The 23,612-nt window shown below is 47.8% G+C and overlaps 2 long non-coding RNA genes across 2 annotated transcripts; one reads left to right on the top strand and one right to left on the bottom strand.

Annotated features, from left to right (window-relative positions):
- The first annotated feature begins 7,367 nt into the window (after positions 1 to 7,367).
- LOC142767064 (uncharacterized) lies at positions 7,368 to 8,295 on the top strand. The gene is made up of 3 exons (XR_012884734.1): positions 7,368 to 7,451; positions 7,507 to 7,620; positions 7,916 to 8,295. It is a non-coding gene; the product is annotated as an uncharacterized LOC142767064 (long non-coding RNA).
- Positions 8,296 to 13,515: 5,220 nt separating this feature from the next.
- LOC142767063 (uncharacterized) lies at positions 13,516 to 15,611 on the bottom strand. Its single transcript, XR_012884733.1, has 4 exons — positions 15,480 to 15,611; positions 15,311 to 15,415; positions 15,142 to 15,255; positions 13,516 to 14,844 (listed from the first exon to the last, which is right to left on the bottom strand). It is a non-coding gene; the product is annotated as an uncharacterized LOC142767063 (long non-coding RNA).
- Positions 15,612 to 23,612: the final 8,001 nt, after the last annotated feature.

The following is a 23,612-nucleotide window of genomic DNA, read 5'->3' as shown; positions in this document are numbered from 1 at the left end:
ATTGTTTCGGTGTTCTCCGGAAACTATCGCAGTCCCAGTCGCTGTGGTTGCGTTCCTTCGCTTCAGCCTCTTGCGATTTTGCTTGCTCAGGCCAAGTTTCCAGTTTGAGTTCGGCTCATCATGCGTTCTTCGTCGGTCGGTAGTCCAGCGGCCTATATTTTCTGCATGTTTGGGTGAATCCATTTCAGAAGTGCCACTCGTGGTGGGCGAACTGACTTCACAGCCACTTAGCCCAGCCGAAAGACCTACTTATCCATATCGGTTCGTTTCCTTTGCTAAGCCAAACCTCACCTAGGCTTAGCACCCCTCCTAGGCTTAGCGCCCCTGTGTACTCCCTATGATGGGATCCATAGCACGCTAGGCTTCAACATTTCAGAGGCTGATAAATGCCGGAAAATAGCACTCACAGTCTCGAGGATTATATCCACGGATGCTGCTTGTTGATGTCTCTTCATTCGCGTTAACCTAGTGGTGCAGCGATGATTTCGTCCGGGTAAAATGGTCTTTGCTGGTGGAGCCCAAGTGAAGCCCCCCCACCCCACTCAGTCGAGCACTCTCAAAGCAAAACTGGGACGAATTCTGTGACTCGCTCAAAGGTAAGCTAGGGACTGCCAAAACCTGGGCGCTGCTGAGAAACGTGATCGATCGAACCAAGTCCAAAACAGAAAATAACAAGGCGCTAAATAAAATTGCCTACAACTTCCAAGGTATTGATGTGCAGCTACTAGGTAAGATAAGGGAACGATACATTGGGTCTGTGAACATCGATGCCTGCACGACCCCTATCGAGGTGCCAAAAACGAAAAACTCGACCACCTCATTACGCAAGAAAATGTGTACGCGGCAGTCAGAATGGCCATCAAGAACACAGCTCTCGGAGCAGACAAGATCGGCAATGCGATAATAAGAAACCTGGGGCCGAAACGTATCAAATCTATCACGGAATTCTTGAACAAGCATTGGGAAGCGGAGACCGTTCCACTAGAGTGGCCACACGCGCAAATCATCACCATCCCAAAGCCAGGCAAAGAGCCGAGCTTAGAAAACCTCCGACCTATTTCACTGACTTCATGCTTAGGGAAACTATATGAACGAATAATCACGATCAGGCTGCATACCTACCTGGAAGATAATGACCTCATGCCTCACACGATGTTTGGGTTCCGCCCAAAGCTTTCAACGCAAGATGTCTTACTTCTCATCAAAGAAGAAGTTCTCAGCAACGTCCCTAAGTATGGAGAACATGTATTACTGGCGCTTCACCTCAAAGGTGCCTTTGACAACGTCAGTCATAACGCCATACTGTCGGCAATAACTTTAATTGCGCGGGAAAAATCCACGGCTTCGTCAAGGCGTTCCTGACTGATAGGAATGCGACCATAGGGATGGGCTACCTGCGGTCAGACACGTTCAGGCTGCCCAACAAGGGCACGCCGCAAGGGTCCGTGATCTCACCCCTTCTGTTCTACATTTCAATGGTCGAGCTGGCAGAAGAACTAAATGCTATAGATGGCATCCGGCATGCAATGTACGCCGATGACATCACCATATGGACGACGGAGGGCTCGCTGGGACTCAAGTAAGAGAAACTACAGGTGGTTGCATATTGTGTGAAAGAATACGCAAAAGCAAGACAACTGTCTTGTTCACCTGAAGAGTTGGAAATACTTATGGTGTGCAGGCCCAGACAGAACGATAAGGTCGACATAACAGTCACACTGACCAGGGTGCGCATACCGGCAGTACAAACATTAGGCTTCTGGGAATGTGGATTCGATCTAACCACAGGGCGGACCACAAAATCAGACCACTGTCAGGGTCGGCGGCCCAGGTAGCGAGAATGATCACGCGCATAACCAACAGAAGAAACGGCCTCAAAGAAGATGACACCCTCAAGATTGTAAGAGAACTTGTGGTGAGTAGAACCACCTACAGCCTCCCCAACCAGCATTTAAACCAAAAAAGGAGCAAGTGGAAGCAATCATAAGAAAGGGTTGCAAGATGGCCTTAGGTCTGCCAACAAGCACGACAACCATTAACAGACCTCGGCATAACATGTTCGTACGATGAACACAGGGAGGCACCGCTTGCCTCTCAGAAGACTAGACAACAGCGCACTACGACAGGACGAGCCCTCCTCCAGAGATTAGGCTACCAAGATAGTATACGAGAACTGGACCGCACAGTAGACATACCGATTGAGATCAGATCTACATTCAAGGTCACTCCTATTCATAAACGCATCACCAGGGAAGGCGCAGGGCCAGGGCACAGAGTATTACTAAGACCTATCAGAACAGAAAAAAACTTCGTCTATGTTGATGCTGCTACATACATGAACGGGAAAGACGCTGTGGTGACGATGATCGACGCTCAATTACGGGATAAGATCGGCGCATCTCTGAAGAATTGCACCGTGTTAGATGTTGAGGAGGCTGCCGCCGCTCTATCGGTCGCCGGAGGCAACATATCAGGGCAATCGCTTGTAATAATCACGGACTCTCATGACGTCTGCCGGGAATACACAAATGGTAGGGTAGGCCGAAAAGCCACCGGAATCTTAAACACCGGCGGTATGAGCAACAAAAAAACACCAAACAGTATGGGCCCCGGGGCATGAGGCTATTGCCGGGAATGTTCAGGCCTATCTCATATCTCGAGGATACACTAGCCGAGAGAAATCGATGGCCGGGAGCGTCGAGGCGGTAGCCTGCATTTGCAGGGACATTCTGCAGCATTTCAAAGAAACAAGAAGGCGATATCATCTGCCCCACTGGAAATTGTACAGGGAGCAGTCGGTATCCTGGCGGCAGCTACAAACAAATTCATACCCATGCTTACACATTTACAGCAAAATACACCCAAGACAATGCAGAGACACGTGTCCCTGGTGTGGCGGGAAACCCACAGTATACCACACAACATGGGGATGTCAAAGTATAATGGCAGTACCCGTCATACAAAACATCACGCCGGAGCAGTGGGAGGCTGCGCTGTCCAGTCGGGAAGCGGACGACCACATCTGGCTGGTTGAACGCGCCAGACAGGCAGCAAAGGCCGCAATAGTCCTGTACTGAGGACCCATCCACAAGCGTTCTGCAGAACAGCACTTGGCAGAACATCTCCAGAGCTAAATAAAGTTTATTCTCTCTCTCTCTCTTTACTTGTTTAACTTTCTAGCTTTTTTATGCGGTGAAATAATAGCCTTTATTTTAACCAGCAAGTTGTAATCTCTTGTTTTAGGAGCTGCTGACCTTGTGACATGTTAGTTTTTGTTACACCTCATTGTGCTAATATTATTAACCTGCATTGTACAGTTGTTCCTTACAAGTTTACTTCTGCATTCACTGTAATCCCCATTACTCAATGCCTTTGGGTCTGTAAGGTATCTTCCAATAACTAAATAAATAAATAAAAATGAAGACCTCCTCCGCCGTGTTGAAGCAGTGGTTATGGTGCCCGGCTTCTGGCCCAAACGTCGCGGGTTTTATCCCAGGGTGATTTTGATTGATTGATATGTGAAGTTTAACGTCCCGAAACCACCATATGATTATGAGAGACGCCGTAGTGGAGGGCTCCGGAAATTTCGACCACCTGGGGTTCTTTAACGTGCACCTAAATCTGGGCACACGGGCCTATAACACTTCCGCCTCCATCAAAAATGCAGCCGCCGCAGCCACTACACCACCGCGACGGGGCACGGGTTTTATCCCGGCCATAGTGATCACATTTTGAGGTAGGCCAAATGGTAGATGCCCTTGGAATGTGTGATGTCAGTTCAAGTTAAAGGGCATCAGATGGTTGAAATTTTAGAATCCCTCCACTACGGCGGCTCTCATAAACACGCCCAGTTTATGGGACGTAAAACTCTGGTATGTTATTATTAGAATTAAGACCTATCGGGAAACAAAGTTGTCTGACAAACTAGCATTTTGGCAATGCGATTCGTCAGAATGTTGCATTTCGTGGCAGTAACAGGAAGGGGCCCTTAAGGCGCGTTCACATTTGGCCTCGAAGGGAGTGAAAGCGGCAAAACTTCCTGGGAGTTTTCTTATTTCGCTGCCTACGCAGGCAGAAAACCACGCCGCGAGGCCGGAATGAAAAATGCCCCCACCTCCGCGAAGGAATACTCCGGAAATGCAAATGCGTTGCGTAGCGTCCATAAGGGCATGTTCACACTTGAGAAGTGAAAATTAAAATGCCAAAGCTACCAGAAAACCACAACCGCACGCGTCGAAGATGTTCACATTCATTTATAAACGTCCGATTCTACAGTGGATGAATGGATTGATATGGCTGTACCCTTTAGATCGGGCGGTGGCTAACCCCACCAAGCCGTAATACCTAATGAACCAAAAAACTAGATTTTTTTTTTCCCCTTAAATAGTGAGGTTGAGGATTCGTACTTTGCAGCGAAGGGTTCAATTTTCACACGTGCCTTTACTTTAGCCACCAATCAGATAACCTCCTTCTAGTTAATTCTACCCGCTTAAAGTCTATTTTGCCCTCACTGTCCCAAAACCCCAGTGCTTTGAAAAACTCTGCGCCATCATCGTGAACTATAGGGTGAACCCCTTTACAGAACATTATCAAGTGTTCGGTAGTTTCTTCTTCCTCTCCACACGCACTGCATACTGTGTCTACCCCTTCGTATTTGGCCTGATATGTCTTGGTTCGCAATACTCTCGTCCTGGCCTCAAACAGTAGAGAACTACCCGAGTATTATCATAGACCCTTTCCTTGGCGATTTCCTGCTTAAAAGTTCGACAGATCTCTAGCGCGCACTTCTCAATCATGCCGATTCTCCACATATCGGTCACAGCTTCAGTCGCCTTCTTCTTAACCAGTCATTCTTTTTGGTTTGGCCCCCTGCTGTTTTCGTCTGCTTATACGCCGACACCTCCTAAAGCAGCACCCAGACCAGCGTGTGACGAATGGATCGTTCTCTCGCCATGTTCACGGCCGTGGCTTGCCTCGTAGTTCCCGAGCGTTGTTGTACAAACTAAGAGTGGGATCTGTGCTGGTGCATGAACGATTAGACTGTCAAGGGCATGTGGACAGCCTGTTGTGTGCAGCTTGTGGCACCTGCGAAACACTTGAGCATCTTGTAGTGCACTGTCCCACATTTCCTACGCAGCGGTCTTTGTTGATTAAGGAATATAAATTCCTGGGACTCAAGTGTGTGACTCTAGACGACTACCTCTTTCCGTTTCCTAGAAGTAGTGCTTCCCGACGCGACCAGGCCCACCGAGCTCTCCTTACGTTTATGAACCAAACGGACCTGGCCATCCGTTTATAGACGGTCTCTTTTTTTTTTTACTCATACTCGTTAAAGTCTTCATCATTTTTTCACTTCCTCATCTTCTTTCCTCTTTACCCCCTCTAATCTTGTTTCCTCTGTTTCTTCCCTCCTCCCGAAAGAATGAGCAGGCGTTGTGCCCATCAAGGTGGCAGTTGCCAGCTTGCTCTCTCCCTCTGTCCTCTGTGTTTTTGTGTATATGTGTATGCAAATCAAATAAATAAATAAAATAATAATATTACCTGCATTTCGATCATGTGTTGCAGCTTTGACATTTCGTTTTGTTTTGAATGCAGTACAAACAAACCCATTAGAAAGCTTCTCTCGGACGTGTCATCAATTAAACACAAGACTATAAGCGCGACGTATGCAAGCGCAAATCATGGGATCGAATCCCAGGTGGTCGAATTTCCGGAGCACTCCTCTACGGCGTCTCTCATAATCATATGGTGGTTTTGAAACGTTAAACCTCTGCTATTACTAATATCAAAGCACAGAAGCTCATAAAGGCAAAGCGTGAGGTGACAGCTCATGTTAAGGTGGCGCCATCTCGCGGCTGTCGATACCATCTGCATCAGCCACGGCTCCTCCCTAAACACACTGCCCCATATTCTAGTACGCTATAGCCAAACAGAACCTTGCCCCTAGGCCCGTTTACAATAGCCCCGTGTACATGGACGCGACGGGGGCGGGCTGAGTTGAGTGGCGGGTTCAGCTAACCTCGACGCGCCCGAGTTTATATGAACTCGCACGGACGTGTTGAGGTGAGCGGTGATGGCAGCGACGCTTTGCGTCGAGGCGAGCCGAAAGCCCGTCTTCCGGTACCGGTTTCCGCTCCTCCAAGCCTGCGCTCTCGCCGCTGTGGGCTGCGGTTGTTTACGCAGTTGTCGCATAGAGAAAGAATAAGACAAGAGAGGACACTCCGTGAAACCTGGCCTCAGGAAGTGCGTCACGATTACGTAATCAACTGGTGCTCTCATCAAACGTCAGAGGACGCAAGCGCAAAAAAAAACAGTTATAATCAATGCAACAAAATTATTTTCACACAATATTAATTATACGCCCAAATTAGGTATGTTTTTATACATAAAAACAATTTATTCAACACACCTTACGCGATTATTTTTCTTCAGCCGTACTGTCATAAACACCATCCACCCAGCGACAAGCCCATGCATCACTGACAGCGAGAAGCTTTCGTCGCTTTCGTCAACGTCGGCTGCGTCGGCGTTTTCAAGCGTGAGATAACAGGTGAGGCACGTTTTCAAGCGAAGCTTGTTGAATGACATGTTGTTGGTCTTGTTCGGTCATTTTTTTCAGAAAACGGTTACACCTGTGCGAATAAGACACCATGCAACAAACATAGAAAGATGCACACACACACGTTGCGCTTCGTGTGTGCGAGTTTGTTTCTTACGTGGCGTCTCATTCACGCAGTTGTAACCTTTTTCTGTAGCTTGTAAGGACGGGGAGGTTCGCTAAAAAGAAAGTTTGCGCCTCTCTGCGGCGGCTAGACGGGAACATTGTGCAACGTATGCAGTATAGCATAGGCGGCACGGCGTCAAGCCAAGGTGACGCGTGCTGCGTCTGCCACGGACGCGAGCATCTGTACCTTTCATCAGTGAAAGCTGGCACTGTTGATAATTCCAAAAATCACAAGTTACTTGTTTCCTTGTTGGTGCCTTCTCTTTTCTTCCAAGTTCTACCAATTTATGCGTTTGAAAGAGTTGTTTAAGTTTCGCCATGCTACAAGCTTTGTAACTTGTACTAACTGCACATATATGCAAATTTTCTGAGCGTCGCTTCAAATAGTGACTGTGACGTGACTGCAGAAGCAGCACTGCAAGGTGCGGATGAGCTTCAGTTTGTGTCATTTTAAGCCTCTTACTGACACATTGTCGTAATTTCATTTCTTCAGGACTTACGATAGAGGCTTCAAAAAGCGGCTCCCACACATTGAGGTGTCCCGATGAACAGGGTGCGTTCAGTGTCGCGATTTCTTTTTTTTTTTTTTTACCCAGATTGACTGTTGGCCAAACCTCTGCAGGTGGCAGCTCTCTTTTAGCTGGTGAAAGAATTTCTGCTGACTTCGTCTTGCCGGAGAAAACCTTAACCAGTCGTTCAGCTGTCACAAAAAGAACTTGTGTGACCGGTAAGTTGTATGTTCCCTTCAACACCAGAGTGGATTGATATTGAGACTTTCGCAGGCCGCTCGCAAGATTGTTCCGACAGCACTGTCCGAGGCACTGAACAAGCTTCACAAGACCCTCCAGAAGATGTCTCCGCCAACAGCTCCACGTCTGAGTGCCCTAGAGAAAATGGTGACTATGCTTTTATTGCAGCTGTTTTTAATGTGTTATTTTATGTTTAGGACATTCTGAGGAAACTATCCTCAAAAGGACACCACGTGTGCACTTACAAAGTGTAAGGGTGGGCTCTCAGGGATTTTCATTTTTTTGTGCATTGTCAACATTGTGAATGGTTTGTTTTTAGGTAGTGGAATCGAAAACTTTGCACCACAGAAAGTTGTGCACCTTGGGTCTGAAAGAGCGAGGAAAGTGCTCATATGGGATTAGTTGTTCTTCGCTTTTACATCCATTTTTTCGTTTATTGCAGTGCGTTCCTGTGTGCCAGCGACAATGTCTCCATCAATGACGTACAAGCAAACCATTAAACATCTGCAAGCCAAAGTAGCAGCACAGCGGAAAACTATCAAAAGACTGCGGAGACAGCCTCATCAATCTAACCACTCATTCGTTGCATACATTGTTTTAGTTACCCGCTATGAGGAGTAGGGACACTGTGTATTCGCTCGAAGTGATTTGCATAACCTCAAAAAGAATGTTGGGTATCCTGTCTGTATTTTCGTAGCAAATGCGGGCGAACTGTACACTTTACTGTGGGTCGCTTGGTCACTGTGTATGCTTTATCTCTCCAGCTCAAATAATATATCGATAACAAAACCTCTTGTGGAAATGTCTTCGAGTGGGTAAGGAACACAGTATGAAGTGGGCACGGTTCACATTATCACGCTTTTCGTATTTTAGCTTCTCATCAACCTCCTCATCTCACCCATCAAAATTTTCAAAAGAATACCCAAACTTGTAGGGTTTGATGGGGCTGCGGACGCGGCCATTTTATTTTTATATAGCTTGTGAGTGATAACGTACGATGTAGAGCCTTTGTGAAAAATAATGATCCAAAGTGGTTTCCTTCTGCTATTTATTAGCCCTGTAATACCGCTCTCGTAACACCAATTAAGGTCCACAATTCTGGATAAGTGATGACTACAATCTATTTTAGCTCGCAAGCGTCACAACAACACCCAGACGCAAATCACTTGGGATCTTAAGTTTTTGATGATAAGAAGAGCCACAAGACCTGCCAGTGTTGTAGCATAAAGTTTGTCTTTCACGTAGTGAGCAAGCTGCAAAGCCCTACCTTTCTGAGGACAAGCAGGCATCAAGTCTGCTTTTTTTTTTCATTTTGGGCTAGCTGTTCTTAAGCACAGCCAGCACACTGCAGCTTTGCCTTTCTGCTATATTGTGTCGTGTGGTTTCTGTGCACTCTTTTTTTTTCTATGCATTATTTTGGTTAACCCCAGGCGTGATTCGCGACTTCATTGCTGTGTATATGTCACTTCTTCCTTCTTCTTCAGCATTGTGCGCTGTGTTTTTGCCATAGATCCCTACTTACCGACGGGCCCGGTGTGTCATACTTCACCAGCTTCTCGGCTTCTGCCAACTCTAGCGATGTGTGCGTTGTCTGTGTTCTCTCTGTATTTGTTAGAATATTTGTTACAATTTATTTGTAAGGCGAGATGCATTTGTTGTCTACCTTTGTCATATTGTGCTTTTTATATTCTCAGACTCTACCTTGCCTTTGAATAAAACATTGCGGATACTCTGTCTCTTTGACTGATATATACATTGATCACTTGTTCCAAAAGAACAAGCGAACAAAAGAACAAGAACAAGCGCGATGAATAAAATCGTAGTCACTACCTGCATCTCTCTTTATTATAAATTAATCGAAATAAAAATAAAAATTCAAAATTTGCACCAGTGAAACCGAAACAGGAAGCGCACGCCACTTGCTCTCACCAACCACCAGGTGTGCTAGGGTCGATTGGGCCGCTGGGGTCTACGGGAGTGTCCACTCTTCACCTTTCTTTATTTCTCTATGGTTGTCGCTCCGCCACCGCGATGGCTGTCTTGGTATTTTTTCTCAGTTTGCACCAGCTGTACTTTATGGTTGTGTTGGTGTCTTGGCTAACACTGCACAACGCGATGGCAGCAGTGGTTCTGTTGCGGCACAGCGCTTGCCGCAGGCGTATCCGCAGCCTGACGCACCGTCCCCTGTTCACCCCTGGCTGGTCTCTCCAGGAATTCGCCGTGATTCATGGTTTGTAACGCCTTTCATTTGTGTACCTGATGCTGTGGAAAATCCTTTGAAGCCCTACACGCGAGTCATTCTTTGCAATAGTTGTGGCTTGTCGCTAATACGAATTAAGCGGCGCCCTGAACCTCGTTGAAAATTTTAAATTGAAAACAATAAGCAGTTTTTAAATGAAAATGACTTAAGACCCTCATCAATTGTTGGAACAAAGTGTACAGTTCCACCACAATTAAGTGCACCGTGTTCCTCTTGCCTCATACGCTCACCCTGTTTGGCTAATCTGATTTCTGTGGCTTTTGGACTGGACAGTGAGATCCTTACACAATGAATTTTTAATCTGAGGGCTTGTAATTTCAATTGGAATGCAATATAGATTTTTGAGTAAAATTTCTATCGGCTTACGTAAAAATTCATACGGCCGCATACTATTTTGCCGTAATTTTACACCTCTATTTCTATTGTGCCTCGTTTATGCTTAAAAATGAAAGTAGTTTGCTATATTTTTATATTTCCTTCCAACAGGTCCTTATTTGCTCCCACGTCCACGTCAGGCCCTGTTCCTTCAAACATCTTTCCAGGTCCATGAATATGTCCTTATTATTTTGGCGCTTGCTATCGAGCAAATTACTCAGTTTTTTTCTCGTTGACTAAAGCTAGCAACGTCGTTATTTCATCATCTGTCCACATGGTGCGTGGAGCCCGCGAGGATGTAATCGTGCCTAGCGCGCGCGTACCGGCCGACAGAGAAAGAGCAAGTCGGAGTGATGGGGACAGGGGAAGCGGAGACCGCGACGGGCGGGAGAGGTCACGAGCCGTCAACTCAGCGCGACCGGTTATACATGCCCTTTCTGAGCGCGGCGAGTTCGGTGAACCTACCCCCTGTCTCCGGGTCGACGGGACTCGCCGCGACGACTCTCCGCCCCGACGCGTCCGCTTATGCATGGGGAGGGCGAGTCCAGAAAACCTGTTTATTTCGACTCAACGCGCCCTCGTCGGGTCATTGTAAACGGGCCTAATGACCCGACGAGGGCGCGTTGAGTCGAAATAAACAGGTTTTCTGGACTCGCCCTCCCCATGTATAAGCGGACGCGTCGGGGCGGAGAGTCGTCGCGGCGAGTCCCGTCGACCCGGAGACAGGGGGTAGGTTCACCGAACTCGCCGCGCTCAGAAAGGGCATGTATAACCGGTCGCGCTGAGTTGACGGCTCGTGACCTCTCCCGCCCGTCGCGGTCTCCGCTTCCCCTGTCCCCATCACTCCGACTTGCTCTTTCTCTGTCGGCCGGTACGCGCGCGCTAGGCACGATTACATCCTCGCGGGCTCCACGCACCATGTGGACAGATGGTGAAATAACAACGTTGCCAGCTTTAGTCAACGAGAAAAAACTGAGTGATTTGCTCGATAGCAAGCATAACAGAACGAGGACATCGTTCTGTTATGCGGTAAATGCAGGTCACTTTTACGTTTAAATCTTGCTTGGCACGTCCTACGAGAGCTTGTTGGTTATCGTTCTCACGACCGGCTATTTTGCTCTGCCTGTAGCAGGAAATCGGCTTGTGCTCTAGAAATATCGAATACGTGCACATGAACGCTTTAATAAAGTTTCTGGTCACCTAGCCATCAGAATACATTTGCGTAAATTCACAGAATTGTCTACTAATGCGCAGCATTCCAACTCCGCTTTGCATTTATTTTGCGTTCTTCACAGCCAGGCTCGACTATGAAAAGGCAAATACTTTCGGGTATTTTATTCTTTGTAAGTTTTGTTTGGGGTTTTTTTGCAAGTGGTGTAAATTTACTTTATCACAAAAATTAAGTGCCTTTACCAATACATGTAATTTCCCCCAGAGAAAAAGCGTAGTCCAGGGTTGGTTTCGCTCTTTTTAATTCGTGTTTCATGAATCCCTGAATGGACTTAGGCATTTCGAACGTTTTTTCAGGTTTAGTGTTCGGGTTTTGGAGGAGATGAGGGTCGTTCCACGCCAAATATCCCAGACAGTACGCTAGACCATCTACGATTACACTATAAAAAGTAATGGTTGGTCACTTTACTACACTATTCATTTTTGGAACCAATTTTCTAAAGAAAATTTTAATATCTTAAATATGATGGCAGTTAGGTTGTGACGAAACTTCGAAAAAGTGAAATATTATACGCAGCACGGTAAAACGATTCCAGTCGGTAGGGAAAGAACCGCATTTCCTTGTTAAAACGCATTCACCACTAGTGTATGTTAATGTGCTTTGCGGGGAAGCAATGCAGTGTTCTTGACCAAAGTCAGAAATTTTTACAGCTTTTCAACTTTTCCAGAGACAACGCAGCTGCATAGCTTGCTTGCATTGTTGACGGTAAGTGGGCGAAAAACACGAGTCGCGAAGACAGTAGTTTGGAAGCGTTGGCACATGAACTTTGAAAATTTTGCAATATTGCTCATGTTCAGGCACTTATTGGTCTGTGTGGCACTCCATATAAAAATATACACTTTGGATCATTTCAAAGGGTGCAGAAACGATATTAATTTCTGTAAGTTTAATACGAATGTTTGTTTTACGCGAGAAAATATTATTTATATTGAGCTGCCCCCAAGGCTGTCAACGGCGGACCGTAAGCGCACTTCACTGCACCGAGGGTTCCCCGGCAGCCTCCTAAATGCTCCAAAGCCGGCTTGTTGATTCGTGCTCCATTTTCCTGCGCTTACCGCCAGTAATAGAAACAAATTATGCAGCTGCATTATCTCATAAAAAGTTGTAAGAGCTGTAAAAAATTTTTAAATATCGCCGAAGAACAACGCATTGCTTCCCGTCAAAGAACATCTTGACACAACCTAGTAGCTGTGAACGCGTTGTGCCAAGGGAACGCTGTGTTCTTCCTATCCACGAGTTTTTTTTTTTTTTCACAACCTAGTAATTGGGTGCTGCCACGATATTTAAATTGCTCTGAGAGTTAGAAAAAATTTCCTCCGAAAACTGGTCTCAAAACAAAAATGGAAGCAATTAGTGTAGTCAAACGATCGACCATGAATTTTTATATTCTTATCGGAGATGGTCGAGCGTACTGCCTGGAACGTTTAGCGTGGAATGAGCCATGTATTTATTTCGTAACTTCGTTCTTGTGATATTTTTAAATTTTGGTTATTCTTGTTTTTTATTGATAATGACGTATGACCAATTAAGAAAATTTGCGCTCTTATGGCGATAAAATTCTGTTTGACCAATTATCTTCATTTCGGTCATAACAAATGTGTTACTCCGCCCGTCACGCATTTTTGTTTGAAGGCAGGGCATTCCACAGTCTAAGGTGCTGGGGAACTCGGCAAGGAATGCTACGCAGGATAAATGTAGATCATGAATTGACCATGCACATGGTTGTACTGTCAATATTCCCGTCCCTGATTACAATGAAGACCTATGGCAAATGCACTAATCCAATACTTATAATTGCAGATGGCAACAGAACCACTGCTGTCATCGCGTTGTGCAGTGTTAGCCAAGACACCAACACAACCATAAAGTACAGCTGGTGCAAACTGAGAAAAAATACCAAGACAGCCATCGCGGTGGCGGAGCGACAACCATAGAGAAATAAAGAAAGGTGAAGAGTGGACACTCCCGTAGACCCCAGCGGCCCAATCGACCCTAGCACACCTGGTGGTTGGTGAGAGCAAGTGGCGTGCGCTTCCTGTTTTGGTTTCACTGATGCAAATTTTGAATTTTTATTTTTTTATTTTTATTTCGATTAAGTTATAATAAAGAGAGATGCAGGTAGTGACTACGATTTTATTCATCGCGCTTGTTCTTGTTCTTTTGTTCGCTTGTTCTTTTGGAACAAGTGATCAATGTATATATCAGTCAAAGAGACAGAGTATCCGCAATGTTTTATTCAAAGGCAAGGTAGAGTCTGAGAATATAAAAAGCACAATATGACAAAGGTAGACAACAAATGCATCTCGCCTTACAAATAAATTGTAACAAATATTCTAACAAATACAGAGAGAACACAGACAACGCACACATCGCTAGAGTTGGCAGAAGCCGAGAAGCTGGTGAAGTATGACACACCGGGCCCGTCGGTAAGTAGGGATCTATGGCAAAAACACAGCGCACAATGCTGAAGAAGAAGGAAGAAGTGACATATACACAGCAATGAAGTCGCGAATCACGCCTGGGGTTAACCAAAATAATGCATAGAAAAAAAAGAGTGCACAGAAACCACACGACACAATATAGCAGAAAGGCAAAGCTGCAGTGTGCTGGCTGTGCTTAAGAACAGCTAGCCCAAAATGAAAAAAAAAAGCAGACTTGATGCCTGCTTGTCCTCAGAAAGGTAGGGCTTTGCAGCTTGCTCACTACGTGAAAGACAAACTTTATGCTACAACACTGGCAGGTCTTGTGGCTCTTCTTATCATCAAAAACTTAAGATCCCAAGTGATTTGCGTCTGGGTGTTGTTGTGACGCTTGCGAGCTAAAATACATTGTAGTCATCACTTATCCAGAATTGTGGACCTTAATTGGTGTTACGAGAGCGGTATTACAGGGCTAATAAATAGCAGAAGGAAACCACTTTGGATCATTATTTTTCACAAAGGCTCTACATCGTACGTTATCACTCACAAGCTATATAAAAATAAAATGGCAGCGTCCGCAGCCCCATCAAACCCTACAAGTTTGGGTATTCTTTTGAAAATTTTGATGGGTGAGATGAGGAGGTTGATGAGAAGCTAAAATACGAAAAGCGTGATAATGTGAACCGTGCCCACTTCATACTGTGTTCCTTACCCGCTCGAAGACATTTCCACAAGAGGTTTTGTTATCGGTATATTATTTGAGCTGGAGAGATAAAGCATACACAGTGACCAAGCGACCCACAGTAAAGTGTACAGTTCGCCCGCATTTGCTACGAAAATACAGACAGGATACCCAACATTCTTTTTGAGGTTATGCAAATCACTTCGAGCGAATACACAGTGTCCCTACTCCTCATAGCGGGTAACTAAAACAATGTATGCAACGAATGAGTGGTTAGATTGATGAGGCTGTCTCCGCAGTCTTTTGATAGTTTTCCGCTGTGCTGCTACTTTGGCTTGCAGATGTTTAATGGTTTGCTTGTACGTCATTGATGGAGACATTGTCGCTGGCACACAGGAACGCACTGCAATAAACGAAAAAATGGATGTAAAAGCGAAGAACAACTAATCCCATATGAGCACTTTCCTCGCTCTTTCAGACCCAAGGTGCACAACTTTCTGTGGTGCAAAGTTTTCGATTCCACTACCTAAAAACAAACCATTCACAATGTTGACAATGCACAAAAAAAAATGAAAATCACTGGGAGCCCACCCTTACACTTTGTAAGTGCACACGTGGTGTCCTTTTGAGGATAGTTTCCTCAGAATGTCCTAAACATAAAATAACACATTAAAAACAGCTGCAATAAAAGCATAGTCACCATTTTCTCTAGGGCACTCAGACGTGGAGCTGTTGGCGGAGACATCTTCTGGAGGGTCTTGTGAAGCTTGTTCAGTGCCTCGGACAGTGCTGTCGGAACAATCTTGCGAGCGGCCTGCGGAAGTCTCAATATCAATCCACTCTGGTGTTGAAGGGAACATACAACTTACCGGTCACACAAGTTCTTTTTGTGACAGCTGAACGACTGGTTAAGGTTTTCTCCGGCAAGACGAAGTCAGCAGAAATTCTTTCACCAGCTAAAAGGGAGCTGCCACCTGCAGAGGTTTGGTCATCAGTCAATTTGGGTAAAAAAAAAAGAAATCGCGACACTGAACGCACCCTGTTCATCGGGGCACCTCAATGTGTGGGAGCCGCTTTTTGAAGCCTCTACCGCAGGTCCTGAAGAAATGAAATTACGACAATGTGTCAGTAAGAGGCTTAAAATAACACAAACTGAAGCTCATCCGCACCTTGCAGTGCTGCTTCTGCAGTCACGTCACAGTCACTATTTGAAGCGACGCTCAGAAAATCTGCATATATGTGCAGTTAGTACAAGTTACAAAGCTTGTAGCATGGCGAAACTTAAACAACTCTTTCAAACGCATAAATTGGTAGAACTTGGAAGAAAAGAGAAGGCACCAACAAGGAAACAAGTAACTTGTGATTTTTGGAATTATCAACAGTGCCAGCTTTCACTGATGAAAGGTACAGATGCTCGCGTCCGTGGCAGACGCAGCACGCGTCACCTTGGCTTGACGCCGTGCCGCCTATGCTATACTGCATACGTTGCACAATGTTCCCGTCTAGCCGCCGCAGAGAGGCGCAAACTTTCTTTTTAGCGAACCTCCCCGTCCTTACAAGCTACAGAAAAAGGTTACAACTGCGTGAATGAGACGCCACGTAAGAAACAAACTCGCACACACGAAGCGCAACGTGTGTGTGTGCATCTTTCTATGTTTGTTGCATGGTGTCTTATTCGCACAGGTGTAACCGTTTTCTGAAAAAAATGACCGAACAAGACCAACAACATGTCATTCAACAAGCTTCGCTTGAAAACGTGCCTCACCTGTTATCTCACGCTTGAAAACGCCGACGCAGCCGACGTTGACGAAAGCGAAGAAAGCTTCTCGCTGTCAGTGATGCATGGGCTTGTCGCTGGGTGGATGGTGTTTATGACAGTACGGCTGAAGAAAAATAATCGCGTAAGGTGTGTTGAATAAATTGTTTTTATGTATAAAAAACATACCTAGTTGCCGTATAATTATTATCTTGGGAAAACAATTCTGTTGCAATGATTATAACAGTTTTTTTTTTTGCGCTTGCGTCCTCTGACGTTTGATGAGAGCACCAGTTGATTACGTAATCGTGACGCACTTCCTGAGGCCAGGTTTCACGGAGTGTCCTCTCTTGTCTTATTCTTTCTCTATGCGACAACTGCGTAAACAACCGCAGCCCACAGCGGCGAGAGCGCAGGCTTGGAGGAGCGGAAACCGGTACCGGAAGACGGGCTTTCGGCTCGCCTCGACGCAAAGCGTCGCTGCCATCACCGCTCACCTCAACACGTCCGTGCGAGTTCATATAAACTCGGGCGCGTCGAGGTTAGCTGAACCCGCCACTCAACTCAGCCCGCCCCCGTCGCGTCCATGTACACGGGGCTCATGTTTAAATTTTGGCATTATCCTGAGGATCGCTGCAATGAAAGCGCAAGACAGGTTTTACTTTTTTTATTCCTAGCAGCTGCAAATGAGCTGCGACGCTAGAAACATTTTCTCAATTCACCACAAGCAAGAGTCTCACCTTCAGTGCGTCATCAGAGTCATCCGGGAAAGAAAAGAGCGTCGGGACGGCGTCGTCCTGAAGAAAGGTCCTCGAACCCACGCGCTTGAAACACGACTTGTCAAAGTGGTCGCTGAATAGACTGCTGCCCGGAGACGGTCTCCACGTGTCCCTCTTCAGGTTAACGAGCCATTTCTGGAATATCTGCGGCTTGGAACGCTGAAACCTGCGTGACAGACGCCTAACTGTTTCGGCACCTTCGGCTAGGAGCAAACGGACATTTCCCATCGCCAGTTTCTCGTCAAGTGCGCAAAAACGAATGGGGTTTGGGGCTACCCACGCATGAAATGTCTTCCGCGAAGACTTTTCCGGGCAGTTCGTGCAGTTCGGCGCGCAACAGGCTGGCATTTCTTTGAGAAAGAAAGGAAATATGGTGCACAATAAAAAAACTGAAGAAAATCTGGCTCGCCGGTAGCCATCGTCTATCCGCGCCGCTCGTTTCCGGGACAAAGACGGCTACGTCCGGCCCATCCAGCAGCTATTTCGTTGCGACGTTTATTCGAATCTAGGCCATGGTGGCTAGAAGGGGAGGTGGCAGCATCGCGCGCTGCGGAGGTTGGCGGAGAGGGTGTCAGTTGTTCATAGCGACGAGCGGTGGCGCGCGTGTCGTTTTTTAGATGCCCCTCTGGGCCGAAGCGGAGCACGTGCGTTTCCGCGGCTTGCATTCGTACTGTTCGCACGATGCTCGAAGTGTTGAAGCCTCTTCACACCGCATATCGTGATGGCTAAACCAGTGAAGCGCCAGACTCACTGCTTCGCGCCCGGATGCTCTACCGGGTACGTTTCAGCCCGAAAGGCAGGTGTTGTGAGCGCCCGCATGCGCACTATAGCGTAGCGGCCTATCTAATCGGCAGCGCCACCTGCGGCGCCTTTACTCAGAAAAACTCCAAGCCCAAGCGAGGGCCGGGGGACACGTTTTATCAATCTCGCTCCCGCCTCCGGCGCGGTCGGCACGTTTTCATGTTCGAATAAAGCGCATTCTTCTCGTTCACAACGCCTCTCAGCCTTCATGCCTAGCCCGCCCAGCCCTCACAACTGGCGCAGTCGACTCCGAACCATGCCTGGAACGTCGCCTTTTGCCCGCCTCGTGAAGTGATCCGCCGGACTAGCCGCGCGGCGCTCCGTCCTGTGTTTACCGTCCGCCGCCCGATACGCCTTTCGGCCGCTTCGTCCGAGTCATTTCGTGCCTTTGCCTTTTGTTTCGCCGACCGTCGTGCTGACGCCCACCCGCCCGATGAAGTAGCTCGCCTGCAGAGCCGAACCAACTTGACCTGCCCGCCTTTTTCGTCTCTCGTGAGTCTTGTGCTCCTTCTGCTAATTTCTTGTGAACGCCATGCCGCTTGTGAACTGGAACGAGGCTACGCCTGAGGACCTCGCCGGCTTTACAGCAGACTTCCTCCGTGAAGAGTTGGTTCGCCGAAACCTGGACGCTACGGGGCCGAAGGAAGAAGTGATCAATCGTCTCCTCGCCGATATAGCCCAAAACCGCTCAATGACGCCTTTGTCGCCTTCCCCAGATTCCTCAGCGTCCAGCCAGCGCCCGAACACTACGCCGCTTCCTTCGAGCTTCGATGCAGCCCAAAGTACCGAGTTGCTGACGGGTTTACTTCAACAGCTCCTTCAAGTGTCACAACGCGCTGCAGCGCCAGTTCAGGTCACGACCCTTCCAGACCTGTCCGCATCGCTTCCTACATTTAATGGAGACGGCAGCATTTCAGCGTCCCACTGGATTGAAGAGTTGGAACGAACTCGAAACCTAGCTTCGTGGGAGCCTTCAACCGTACTCGCCGTCGCTCTGGAAAAGCTCCGTGGAGCAGCCGCGGATTGGAAAGCAGTCATTGGCCGTCAGTGTCCCACCTGGGACGCCTTCAGGCAAGCTTTCTTGGATCAATTCAGCGCCAAGCAAACCTTACTACAGTGGCAACAAGCTGTTACTTGTCGCGTGCAAGCGCACGGAGAGAACCTGGTCCACTATTCTTTGGCGAAGTTGAAGCTCATTTCGGGATGCCCAGTCACCCTTACCGACACTCAGCGCATAGAGTACGCCCTTCAGGGCATTTCCGACGAGAACCTGGCCACTACTATAGCAGCACAACGGCCAGAAACCGTCGCCGCCTATATGGACATCGTAACGCAGCTTGACCAAACATTGAGCCACTTGTCTCGTCGACTCCCACGCCCAGGGTATTCAAGCACCAAACTAGTAATGCCAAGCCCACAGGTGCCCCACCACAGTGAAGAGGGCACGAATGTTCAGGCGGTACCAGACAAAACAAGACAGCCGCAGCGAATCGCAGCCCTACCACCAGACCAACAAGAGGCTCGGTACCTGACCATCTCTACGAGGCACGGCGCTCCTGCCTACCGTTCTGGCCAGAACTTGGCCGAAGCCGTGTGTTTTCAATGCCGCCAAAAAGGACATCTAGCTTCAAAGTGCCCATCCAGAGCTACTGCCACACAGTCTACAACGCATCCTTCGCCAGCTCTTCACAGCACACTTTCCGAGACCCTTGATGGATCGCTGGTCCAATGCGCCCTTGTAAACGCCACAATTGCTGGAAGCGGCCAAGTGGACGCATTTCCAGACAGTGGTTCCAAGGTGACACTTGTTTCTCGTCACCTTGTCAGATCTTTGCCCCTCCTGCCCTGGACCAGACCCCCTCTAGTTGTCGTTGGAGGAACGACAGTGGCTCCTGCTGGTGCTATCTGCTTGAAGATCTCTGTGGGACCCATCACCGGTTTGGTGGAAGCCGCCGTCCTCGATAACAATGCCATGCCACTTATATTGGGGGAAGACTGGTTTGCTGCCAGTCACGCACAGTTGGTGTTCCAGCCACCCATGCCAACTGAAATTCGTCATCCCACCACAGGAACAAGTGTGCGGTGCTATGAGCGACTGTTGCCCAGGATGTCGAACGCTGTTATGATCCAGGGGTCATCTTTCAATTACCATGTATCTGGACACCACAGCTCAGCAGGCCTCCAGCGAATGCCACTCCCAGGCCCAGATGAACCCCCGTGGTTAGCACTATCTTGTCAATATGAGGTTTCAAACACCAACGGCCCGTCTTCTGAATGCAGGCGAGGTGCTTCTTCAACAATAGAGGTTTGCATTGACCCATCCTTGCCTGCCGCTCAGGTTGGTAGCCATTTGCCAGCACATCAACAACGGGAAATCACGAGCATTCTTTCGAAGCACGCTGAAGTATTCGCTCGTGAAGAGGATGACTTAGGTCTGTACGAGGGTGTTGAACACTCAATCGACCTTCTTCCCGATGCTGTGCCATACAGTCGATCCCCTTACCGTTACTCTGCTGCAGACCGTCGTTTTCTTGAGGCTCAAATAAGCACACTCCTTCGGCAAGCATCATTCTACCAGCCTTAGGACCTTGGGCATTCCCCGCAGTGGTTGTCAGCCGAGGTAGCAAGAAGCGCCTTTGTGTTAACTATGTGCCCCTAAACAAGATGACTGTGAACGTCGTGCAACCACTTCCACATGCGGATGACATCATGGATGACATTGCTGGGTCACAGTACTTCGCCTGCCTTGACCTAAAGTTTGCTTACTGGCAAGTTCGCGTTCGTAAGGAAGACCAGGCAAAAACTGCTTTTGTGACCCACTATGGCACCTTTATGTGGACCCGCATGCCATTTGGGCTGAAGAACGCACCTGCCACTTTCCAGCGAGCCATGCAGTCAATTTTTGCTAACCTGCAGCCCCATTGCCCAAAGTGCGGTGTGCGGGTGTACTTGGATGATGTTCTGGTTTTTGCGCCAACTTTTGACGAGTTTGCAAGGTTACTCGACGAAGTACTTGGTGCACTCCTTGCCAGTGGATTCAAAGTTTCACTTGACAAGTGTAAGTTTGCTTTGAAGTCTATCAGGTTTCTCGGATTCATTTTGAGCAGGGACGGCAAGCAGCCTGACCCTGCCAAAGTCGAAGCCATCATGAAAATCCCACAGCCTGCAAACAGCAAAGCAGTTTTGTCATGGCTCCAGACAGCAAACTTCTATCGCCGATTTGTGAAGAATTTCTCTCGGATAGCAGCACCGTTGCAGAGTCTCATACGGTCTGAGGAGTTTGCCTGGACCAGCGACTGCAATGAAGCCTTTCAGCGAATTCGCACAGCATTAACAGAGGCACCTGTACTGGGCCATTTTGATCCAGACGCCCAAACCACAGTCACAACAGATGCCTCAGGAACCGCAATTGGTGCTGTGCTCTCTCAGAAACAGTGTGGAAAAGAAACTGTGATCGAATATGCGAGTCGTGCACTCACGGCCGCAGAGAAGAAGTTGCATAGCAACGTTTGGGAGTGTATTGGTGTCCACTGGGCGGTTACGATCAAGTTCCGACACTACTTGCTAGGCAAGAAATTTTGCCTGTTGACTGACAACTGGACCGTTGCATGCTTAACAGCCAACATCAGGCCTTCACGTCGTTTTACGACCATGTTGATGGATCTTACAGAGTTCGACTTCACTGTGCAGCACCATCCAGGCCGTCAAAACGTGGTTGCTGACATGCTGTCACGATTATCTGCAGCAGTCCTCCATCAGACACAGTCTCTCGCAGCTATGCAAGCAGAAGACAAAGAGTGCCAGGACCTTCGTCGCTCTCTGTCATCTTCAGAATCGTGGGACCATGACCTTGCCATAATTGATGACATCCTGTACCATAGTGACGCGACTTCAGGTTCTCAAGCTATTGTAGTGCCAGCAAAGATGCGCCAGGCTGTCCTGGAGGTTGTTCATGACGGTGGAGGCCACATGGATGTAACCCGGACACTGACCAAAGTGAGAGAACGTTACTGGTGGCCAAACCTTACGTCTTCAGTGACCCACTACGTCACAGCATGCCAGATCTGCCAAAGCAACAACCGCCCAATATCTAAAAGTGTTGGCAAAATGGGTCTCATGCCAGTGTCGGATGTTCCTTTTGCCTTAATTGCCATTGATCACATCACAATGCCGGCTGCTTCAGGAAAGAAGTACATTTTGAATGTCATTGACTTTGCCACGCGTTTCATTGTCCCAGCGGCTGTAACTTCAACATCAGCTAAGGAAGTTATAGCACATTTACAGTCGGTGTTCTTCCGCTTTGGTTGTCCTGATGACTGCATGTCTGACCATGGAGCAGCCTTTGAATCTCACCAGTTTAAGCACTTCATGCACATGCACGGTGCTGAGATTCATTATTCAGTGGCATACCGCGCAGCCAGCAATGGTCTTGTAGAGAGAAGCAATGGGACTTTAGTCTCCGTTCTTCGTAAGCTGTGTCCAACGGACCAGACCTCCTGGGCAAGCAAACTCGAAGAAGCTGCTTTTGCCATCAACACAAGCTATAGCGCCAGCAGCTGTTTCTCTCCATTTGAACTACTGTATGGATACGTCCCCAAGCTCCCATATCAACGCCACCGTCCCGCCACAGCCAGGACCCTACAAGACCGTCTCCTAATGCTGTCTCAGAACCGGGCCGTAGCAGCAAGTAATACCGAGGAAGCACAAGGGAAACGGAAGACAGCATATGATCAGTCCCATCGAGACCACTCCTTCCAAGTCGGCCAGTTCGTCTGGGTGCGCCGCCAAGAGCCTGTAGCAGATGGAACTGGAAAGTTGGCACCCAAATTCAAGGGAATATACCAAATCACCAACCAGAAAACACCCGTTACGTTTGTCGTTAGCCGCGTAACTGGTCAAGGTCCTCGTGATCGACTCCAAGACAGGATAGTGCACGTCTCTCAACTCAAGCACTACGTGCCACCTTATGTCGAGCCTTACATTGTGAAAACCCAAGAGTGGCCTTTGTGTGACTTATCTGGCTCTCCCAGTGTTGGCAATGAGTTATCTCAACCACCAGTTTCCCTTGGCCCTGCAGTTTTGCCTCCAGCGGTACCCTCCTCGCGACCTCACCGCCAAAAGCGCCCACCCGAGCGCTTGAAGGACTATTCTCTCTCGCAGTGAAGCCACCAAGTAGTGCTCCTTTCCTAGACCAATGGGACTTGGTCAGACAAGGAGGGGCCGGATGTGAGCGCCCGCATGCGCACTATAGCGTAGCGGCCTATCTAATCGGCAGCGCCACCTGCGGCGCCTTTACTCAGAAAAACTCCAAGCCCAAGCGAGGGCCGGGGGACACGTTTTATCAATCTCGCTCCCGCCTCCGGCGCGGTCGGCACGTTTTCATGTTCGAATAAAGCGCATTCTTCTCGTTCACAACGCCTCTCAGCCTTCATGCCTAGCCCGCCCAGCCCTCACAGTGTAACAAGGTTTGTTTTTACCGTACCGAACGATGAGGACCGGCTGAAAGCATGGCAGCGGTACGTTCCACGTGGTGACAAACTAGGCAGCCACCATATTTAGGCAGCGTTAGCAGCTTGTCTGAATTTAATGTCAATCATTTAACTCATTTTCGGGAGAACTAAGTGAATCGCAGTCGCATTGCTTGGTACGTATATCACCGGAGTAGCGTTCCCTAGAAATGAAGCAGTGACAAGCATCGACAATCACTCTTTCAGTTAAATGTGAACTCATAGTATTGACCGTCTTGTAACAGTCATGGTTGTGCAATTTGCTCATATATTCGTAAATAATTTTAAATTACCGTGAAACAATGCGCAAAAACGAAAAATTGTGTAG

This window comes from Rhipicephalus microplus, chromosome 7, assembly GCF_043290135.1.
Source record: "Rhipicephalus microplus isolate Deutch F79 chromosome 7, USDA_Rmic, whole genome shotgun sequence".
Lineage (NCBI taxonomy): Eukaryota > Metazoa > Arthropoda > Arachnida > Ixodida > Ixodidae > Rhipicephalus > Rhipicephalus microplus.
The sequence above is the reverse complement of the archived record's forward strand: the minus strand, read 5'-3'. Positions and strand labels throughout refer to the sequence as shown.